The following is a 9,821-nucleotide window of genomic DNA, read 5'->3' on the forward strand; positions in this document are numbered from 1 at the left end:
ATGAATTTTGGTGGATTGATTGAGATTGATTAGTGCCCTTAGCTAAAATACTTCAATGAGGGGCCAGTGTGAGTTAGTCCTTTGTTTACCATTGTCTCTGATAAACCATATGAGACTGGGAGGAGTGGCACATGCCTGTAATCCTGGTGACTTAGGGACCCAGGAGGCTGAGACAGGTGGATCACAAATTCAAGACTAGCCTCAGCAATTAAGCGAGGCTCTAAGCAACTTAGTGAGATCCTGTCTCACAATAAAAAATAAAATAAAAAGGGCAAAGGATGTAGCCCAGTGACAAAGCACCCCTGGGTTAAATCTCCAATACCAGAAAATAAGAATAAAAGAATTGGATAAGACCAGGTGACTAGATGAGGAAAAATGGATCCTCCCATCCAATACCAATCCTGACTCCAATCCCAATATGAGGATAGTAAACACACATATATCTTTATCTTTTGCATTGGGGGGATACTGGGATTGAACTTAGGGGCAGTCAACCACAGAGTCACATCCCCAGTCCTATTTTGTATTTTTATTTAAAGACAGGGTTCACTGAGTTGCTTAGTGCCACTTTTGCTGAGATATCTTTATCTTTGAATGACAGAATTATTGGCAAGTCGCTGGGAAATTGTGGAATTGGAAATTTTTAACTTTTTTTTTTTTTTTTTGCTATTATAAAGCATGGAACGTGAATTGCAGAGTTATAAAAGATTATCGCAGCCTCTTTACGTCACTTGAGAACAGACTTCTTTTTACTGATTTAGACTGTCAGAAGTAGCAGAATGGAAGAAGTATAGTTTTTAAAGGTGTTTTTTTTTTTTTTTTTTGGTTTATTTGTTTGTTTGTTTGTGATGCTGGGAATTGAACCCATGGCCTTGTGCGTATGAGGCAAGCACCCTATCAACTGAGCTATATCCCCAGACCACTTAAAGATATTTTTTAAAGATAATTACTTATGATGATTTTGATATGCCTCTTTTCTATCATGGTTTCTGTTACAATTACATATTTAACATTCTTTCACATCTAAATATCATGCTAACAGCTGACATGCATGTGTATGTACATACATCTATGTACAGCTCTACACACACACACACACACACACACGTATTTTGGCTATCCTTTTGCTAACATTTGAACTTTTTTCATAAAGCTTATGAGTTAGCAAAATGCTTTTTGTGAAAATAGTGCTTCCCTGTTTCCAGGTTGTTTGTACACTCTTTCCTGCCCACACCTTTACTTGCCAAACTGCTGATATTATTTTTCAACATATCTCTTCTGCTCTGGCCAGACACACATGCTGTCTTGTGTGTAAATGCACATGCGGCCTCTTATTATCTTTAGATGAAATCATATCTGCATGAGCCAGATCTTAGTTTGGCATGTGTCTTGGTAGTATACACTGAATTCACAATATTCCAGAAAAAAATATTTTCTGGACACCATTCTCACTTAGCATAAGCAGATAGCATAGTATTCAAATTGTTTATTCCTATAAAAATACTTTACATCAGTGAGTTCAATTTATGTTTTTCCAGTACTGCTCTCACAAATGCCAGGTAAATGCTCTATCACTGAGCCATATATCAGCCCTACATCAGTAAGCTAGAAAACTACTCAAATCATATTTCTAGGTATTTTCTAAATGTCAATAACTACAGATTGGTGTGTGATAATTAGTATAATTTTAAATGAAAAGACTAGTGGGGGTACATTCCTCATTAAAGAACTAATACAAATAATGTGTGAATAGCTGTATGAATTTTTTTTAGTAAATGTTCGATCTAATTCCCCTTAATAACTCCAGTTAAAAGAAGCACATTTAATTGATAGAAGAATACACTGCTTTCATGGTGCTCTAACAAGTCAAAGGGCTTGTCCATTTTCTTGACATTGTATTTACTTAAATGAGTTTATCTAAAGGGAAAGAGCAAGGTTGCAGGCAGCTTAGAACAATGTTGTAATTGTCACTAATTAAGTGCTCTCAGCTGTGTCTATACGCAGCCACTGTTTACTTGCCTTATATACATACTCAGCTGCAGATAGCCACACTAAAAATTCCTCCACTTATTACCTCTCCTTGCTGTTTTAATTTCTATGTGGTGAAATATTGACAAATATCTGACATTTGACTTTCGCACTTTCTTCTGTGAATAGGTAAATTGAGGATATGACAATTCTCCCTTATTTTGAATTTTTAGTGGATAAAGTGGGTCAGGGTGGATGGATACTGACAGTTATTTTTCGATTGGACAGCTTAAAGACTCTGAGGAATGGGAATTCAGAATGATAGTGCTTGGAGTGGTGCTACACTTGTACTCATTTGCCAACACACTCTGAAACAAGCTCTTTGTAACTATGGTGAGTGATTCCCAAGGTTGCTGCTTCAGCCAACACCCAGTTGTCAACACAGTTAGCCATGCCTCTCACCTATCTGGTTCATTACTGGGATCTATTTAGCACCATACTTTCACCACCATAGCCTTAAGCCTCAGAAGAATATAATAGTCAATTTTCACCTCCTTGGATCACACTTTTAAACGTTTCTTGTTTTAGTTGCTGTTTATAAAAGAATAATGAAAGACTAGACCAGTGCTTCTTAAACTCTAATGCATACATGAAAGTCTTAGGTATAATATTAAAGTCAAATTTGGATTCAGAAGGTCTGTATTGGGACTGGAAAGTCCACATTACTTCACAGGTGCAGATTCAAGACAGCATATTGGGTGCCAACAGGCTAACTCTTCTCTGGCCAGCCAGTCAACTGTGCCATTCCCTCTAATGTTCTTTGCTTGTGAAGTATGTTTTAATCCTAAATTGGGTAATAAATTCACAATCCATGAATTTTTTGTATCATCTTGCCACAGGTCTTATATCAGTGAACAAGATAATGAATGGGGGTCTAAATTTAACCATTTTAAAAGGTTTTAAAACTCATAAGCATATAAGAAAAATAACTACAGGAATTAGTGCCCGGACTGTGTGTTCATAATGTTATCATGAAACACTAGACAGCAAGAGACTGGACAGTATCTTCATTATCACTACCACTTCAGAACTTCACAGGTCACATGAAGTGTGTGTTAGTGTTAGTTCTTTCTTTAATGTGTGTCAATATACTTTCTGAGAATAGAATGAGCTTTCAAATATTCATTTGCAAAATGTTACATGAATTTTATTTTAATACCTCGATTTTCTTCACGATAACCCTTGTGGATTCTAGACATCCCCTTAAAATTTTCTTCACTTTGGTCTTCTGGTCACATTTCTTCCATATACTACAGTTTTTCCTATCCCCAAGTTACCAAAGAACAAATTAGGCAAAATCTTACAGTACAGACATCTCCTTCTAGAGTCTCTTTCTTTCCTCAATTGTACAGATAGGTTTTTAGGAACAGTGGAAATACACTTACAGAATTTAAAAGGCTCTCTGGCCCCTTTTTTCTGGGGATGTTACATCAGCATCTGCACTCAATTTCAAAATCAGTTTGACTATTTCATGTTCCTATGATTTTATAAATCTTGAACAACATACCTCTTCATCTTTTTTTTTTTTTTTTGTACCAGTTGCTAAGCAATGGTATGGAAAATTTTAAGAAAAAATTTCATTTTCAATGTTTTAAAGAGTTTAAATACAGTCTGAGCAAATATAAAAACGATTGTTTCAAATGTTCAAAGCATAATAAGAAAGACCAGAGGGTTTATATAGCTAATGCATTCATGATTGAACTATTTGTATATTAAATATGATGTTAGGATATAAATTAACTTAAGCTCTTGAAATTTATAGATGAATTCTAAAATGTAAATCTACTCAGAAAAGGCTATTTATCTCATTCGTTTGTATGGTAATTGATGGCTCATAATGAAATAATCTGATGCACAGAGTCCAGCTAAATTAGCCTGCCCGTAATGTACTATCTTGAAGTGACTACACATTCTCATTAGAGCCTTTCTAATTTCTAAAGCAAAATTAATGCAATTAGTGATCAAATCAATACATATTGATCACAAGTTTCTTCAATATGGCATGAAAATATCAGGTCAAAAGGAAAGGGCTTCTTAAGATCATAGAATTAATGTAAGAAAATTAAGTTGTGAAAAAAAACTTTATGCCATTTTCTATTTAGCTATTATTTATAAGAAAGTGGAAACATTTCTTTTACCATTGTTTGGATGAAATTCAGCATAACATGCTATATCCCAACCCTTCCCCACAAAACATCAATAGTGTATTCATTGTCCATATGGATTTTTTTCTCTCCATAAATATCTCAAAGCAAATTTTTTCCTCATGGTGCAGAATTTCAGATGACTAATTACTCAAAAGCATTTCTTTCTTTTCACATGCAAATGTAAGCAGGATTCCAAGGAGGAGCACCCCTCCCACCCAGTAAATGTACCTGTAGTTCGGTAGGCTGTGGTTAAACATATGCAGGAAGACCTTGAAGCCCAGAATAAAAAATCAAAACACATTTGTGGAAATCAAGGGACTGTTGCTTTTCTACATACTAATCAGCTTATTTCTATGTGAAACAAAATGATAATTCTGAGGGAAAAAAAAAAAAGAAAAGAAAGACTCCATTCCAGGAGCACCCTTCACTCCCAGCCAAATGAATTCCAAGGTGTGGTTAAACTGATGGTCCCCTGCTGGGTTGCAAAGCAAACTAGAGATGAACTATCTAACTGCTCAGCTTCCTATTTAGAAAGCTGGAAGATCATGTAGATCCTGGTAATTTCTTAGTATACCCAGAAAGAAGGATCATGTTGTTGAGTTAAGTCTGCCTGAAGCTGGGAAGAGATGACTGGATGACTAGCCCCAATAACACTGCCCTAAGTGCTCTACTGGTCACTACCCCCTAAGCCACAGGACTGCAGACTGAAGTCATAGCCAGAAAATTCACCCCTACACCTTGAGGACGTGTTAGGGCTTGAGCCACTTTTCCTAACTCATATTTCACGATTGTATTTCCAGAAGCTTTAGGGTAAGTGAACAAATTCCCTGTCTGTGATAAATTTTGATTGCTTTGTTTGAAAAAAGGTAATTAATTTGAAGTTTTTCTTGCAATTTTCACACCATATGAACATAAATTAAGCTTTTCATGGTGTGTAAATTTATAAACTGTGGTTACTCAAAAGAATGGCAGTGACAGGTGTGCATTTTATATTGTTTAGAGATGGGTCCCATTTAGTTGCAAGTGATCTCACAGACATTTATTCATCCATGTGAAACTCTTTGGTGCTTCTGGTGAGGCAGGCTGACCTTATGCTATTGATGTAAAATGTCATTGCCAGTCACTAAGCTAGGCAGGGACATTTGGAACAAACTCTCCACTTTCAGGAGAAAAAGCTGCTGCCTCTTTAAAAAACTGTCAACATACCTTCAAATTTATTCTTTCTTTTGTTTCAGCTAAAACTCTTTGAGAAATTTACCAGGAACCAGCCAAGATCTCCAAGACACTTTGATTCATTCTTTTAGGTGACCTAAAGTAAACTTTTTTCACTGTAATACTAAATTCTCTGCCTAGAAACATTTGTGTCCACTATTTTTCCTGAGCATGCTCAAAAATTTGCCTGCCCCTACCAAGGCTTTCCTATATAAGTATGTGTATTTCCAAAAGAATGTCCACACTTCCTTTGTTCAAACAGAACAATGTTGTACAAATCACTCCAGTGCAAATCAGTACAAATCACTCTTGCTGCAAATAATAAACCTCTCTCCACTCTTACTTCCTGGTTGTGCTTACGGGCATTGTACTTTCACCTAGGTATGAATCCATTGTGTTAAGTTACATAATCACTAACATCAGTTTTTGAAATTAGAGAGGTTTGTTGTTGAAAACAATAGAGTTTATATTTGTTAACCCATTTTTGAATTCTCCTGAGGGAGTTGGTGCATGTGTTGATAGGTGTTCCTGGATGACTGCTTAGAATAACACTGCCCTAATGTGCTTCACTGGTCACTAGCCCCAAGTGATGCTTTGGCAAAAGACGGATTTCATGGATAGGCATGAGGCTGGGAAATGTTTCATTGATTCTGTCATTTTGTGGACATTTACAACACATAATAAAGGCTCTGAAAAGTCCAGCAATAAAGTGGCCTATTTAACATTATTTAGCTCAGTGTTTCCCAAATTAATTTGGCTATCCTATCATTGGTTTTTTTTTTTTTCTTCTTCTAACATTTTTAAATATCTTTTTCTATCTACTTTGAGATCATCTGATTTTTGACTTGGTGAATGGCAGGGAAGTCAGAAAGTCTGAATTCTGAAGACATGCTAAATGACAATGATGATAACAACTTCACATTCAATTCTGGTCACCAGGAAAAAACTAGCAAATCCAACTCATCAACATACTTCTCTCCCTACCATTAAAATCTTGTTCCTCAGTCTGAACTACTTCCATCAAATGGTACTTTTAAAAACCCATTAAGACAGATCATACCTTTTACTAGTACCACCTATTCAGAATCCCATTTCCTAAGGAAAACATTAAATAGCAATTTAAAAAAACACTATTCTCTATAGTGAATATAAATAAGCACAAGAAAGAAAAAAATTGCTCATAATCCATTCACCGAAGATATCCCAACATATATTTCCCCTGTCTTTTTTATGTTACTGTAACTATTTACAAAATTGGATTTGGTACTGCTATCTCATAATCTTATTCATTTTCAATCAGTAATATGTAGTAAATAGTTTTACATGTCAATAACTCTGTAATATCATTGTTTTTCGCAGTATGTATCTATGATATCTTCAAAACAGCTGAAAAGGGTGGCAGGTTTAAAGAGTTCACTGTGCCCTTGGGTAGGTATCTAGAAGAGGGAGGCCCTGAACTGGCATCACTGCTGTGCTGAAGGGGCAGAGAGGAGCAGGCAGGTTCTTTCTTTCTACACCTGAATCACCTCTACAGAGGGACATTAAGGACCCAGCAGAAGTTGAGAATACTGCTGGCATCTCCACTGTCCTTTCTTCTCCCTACTTCTCATCTTTCCCACACCCCTTCTTACCCCAAATTGCTCTCTGTGAGAGTGGGCTTTCTCTAAGATGGGAGTTGATGTTTGCCCTAGAGCTTGGGCCCTGCAAGGTAGAGGGAGCACTGACCTCCCATTCCAGGGCAGCTTAGTGAGTGCCTGTGCCTATCAGGAATCCACAGCAAATTCATCAGCCAGGTGAAGGTGCCCTCAGATGTCCAAAGGTTAAGGCCCATTCAGAGGGACAACTGGATCCCCTGGAGAGTCTCCTGATTTCTGATCAGCTCTGGCAACCCAAATTTTACTGTCACGGACCCTAATCTTGCTATAGTCTTAACAGGAGCTAAGGAATGGTGCTAATTTGTGTTTGAAATTATTCCTGGTAGAATGCTGCACATGCTTTTGCCAAAAGTTACAAGAATAATTGTAATAAAACAGGCACATTGATTAGATAAAGAAATGGAAACCACAACTCATTATCCTGTTTTAGAGGCTCTTTAAGGCCCTGTCTGCTCCCTTATTTACATTTCCCAACTGTTTTGCACATTCCTGTGACTCCTATCACCCCATAGCTGTTTGCCTGTCATTGTTCAGGCATGTGAGCAGAGGAGGATGAACTACTCTGTCTTATCTTATTTATTTGTTTTTTTTTTAATTTTTTTTATTTTTTGTAATCAAGCAGAGACCCTAGACACCAAGTGTGGAGCCAGAAGCTCAGGCTCTTTTCCCAGGTTGAAACATGAAGAGCTTGGGGTCTGGATTCTAGCTGCCAAGGTTCAAGGTTCAGCTCTCTGTGATCTTGAGCAAGTTATTCAACCACTCACTCATGGAATTTCTTCATCTTAAAATGTGGATAATAAATGTACCACCTTCATAATGTTATTCTGAGTAATCATGATGGATACTTATAATGCACTTAGAAAAATTCCAGCATATTATAAATAAAATATGCCTATTAATTTAATCTTACTTTATTCAGATCAAATTGTTCCCCAAACCTCTGTTTCTTCACAGGCACAAGTAACATATATTGGAAGTGACAGGTGCAGTGCCTGGAACATGCTGTAGGTGCAGTGGACACTTCCTGGGTCACCTTTATAATCCACTGTGTGGGCTTTCAAAAGTTCTAAAGTGGGGCTAATGGGAAAATGCAGTAAGAGTTTACCCTGCAGCTACTTCTTGGGCCTGTTGCTAAGATCCTCTTTACTGCACCTCCGTGGCAGTCATGCAATTGGCTACGTTAGGTTTTACTCCTCTGAGTTGTTGTCATTTCACATGAAGAGAGATTGGAACACATAAATTTGTCTAGAAGGACTCATATTAAAATAGCAGGGAAGGCTCGATCCTGTTTCCTCAAGCCTCCCACTCGTAAGTATGACATTTTGTAGTAGAGATGAGAAGAGAAATCACAGCCACATCTTCAGACTGAAGATGGGAAGGAGGTCCGTTTTTTAATGGCATTGAAATAAGAAGTGAACCTAAACTCACCATTGCTTATTTATGGCTGTAGTTATTTCTCTCTGGTACATCCCAGAGGGTTACTTTCTGTTGTTAATTGGAACTTCTAAGCCATTTTTATTTACAAAGTGTTTTACAGTCATTGGTATTGATGACTTATAATTCCCCCATGAGTTAGGTGTCAGGATGAGGCATTGACACGGGCTCCACTCTCAGGAAGCTGAGACGTGATGGTGGATAAATCTGCCTGCCCCCTCCCACATGGCAGCCATGGGGTCTGGGCTTGCTTTGTTTTTGCTCCTCAGATTCACATTACCTTCCCCATGTACTCTAATAGCAGTTACAACTGGATTCCTGGATAAAGGTTCTTTTAAGAAGGGATTGAGAGAATAACACAGAATCCACTTAGCAATTCTTTTTTTTCCCTCCTGCTCCCCATTAAAATGAATTGTCCTTGCAACTGTATGTCTTTCTGCACACTTATTTTGTTTTTTAAAGAAGTAAGACAAATAATGGCCTGTTTATTGTTAAATTTGTAGTGCCAGTCATGACAAGGTAAGGATAGTAACACTTTTGCCAGCAGGGTGCTTATCTGTTTTACTAGTTCAGAAGGACTTGATTGATGCGAAAGACCAAGGTCTCAGTAAAGATAATTTAGCCATTTCCATACAGTTTATGCTTGTGTTAGTTGTATCCTGCAGGGAAGTCCCAGGGGGTGGCTTCCTTGACCTTCCTTCTAAAAGGTAACACATAGAGATTCCTCCAGGAACCATCCTCTAACAAGACTAATGAGGGCTTCCATGCCTATTATCATTCAGGGACTGAGAAGGAGGCTTTAGAAATGCAGTACCACATTCCTCCCTTGATGTTTTGCATGATCTATTAAAGCGTTATGTGGCAGATAAATTAATCATTAAAAACTCACTGTTAAGTCTTTACAAATAATAACCAGGTGTACCTTGATTATCTTTGATCTCAATATATATATATATATATATATATATTTTCTGTCACTAAACAGATGATACATAGCAGTTTGTTTTACTAACAACTAATCGAGGGACTCACAGAAAGGAAGCTATTTTCTTCCATTATTTTTCCTCTCTCTCTCTCTCTCTCTCTCTCTCTCTCTCTCTCTTTCTCTCTCTCAAGTTAGAAGAGCTAGAAAGTTCTTCACTCAGTAATAGCTCACAACAGCTAGGATCACTTTTACATCTTACTTTGCAGAATGTGAGTATAAAGCATCATCACTGTTTATTATTCCAGCTACCTTTCCATTTGATTTATTTCTCCCATTCATTGCTACTTAGTATTTAGAAATTCTGACCAAGGGACATGCTCCACATTTGTGTGCATTAGGTCCTTCGTGATGTGCTGAATT

Source organism: Marmota flaviventris, chromosome 6 (genome assembly GCF_047511675.1).
Source record: "Marmota flaviventris isolate mMarFla1 chromosome 6, mMarFla1.hap1, whole genome shotgun sequence".
NCBI classification, from domain to species: Eukaryota; Metazoa; Chordata; class Mammalia; order Rodentia; family Sciuridae; genus Marmota; species Marmota flaviventris.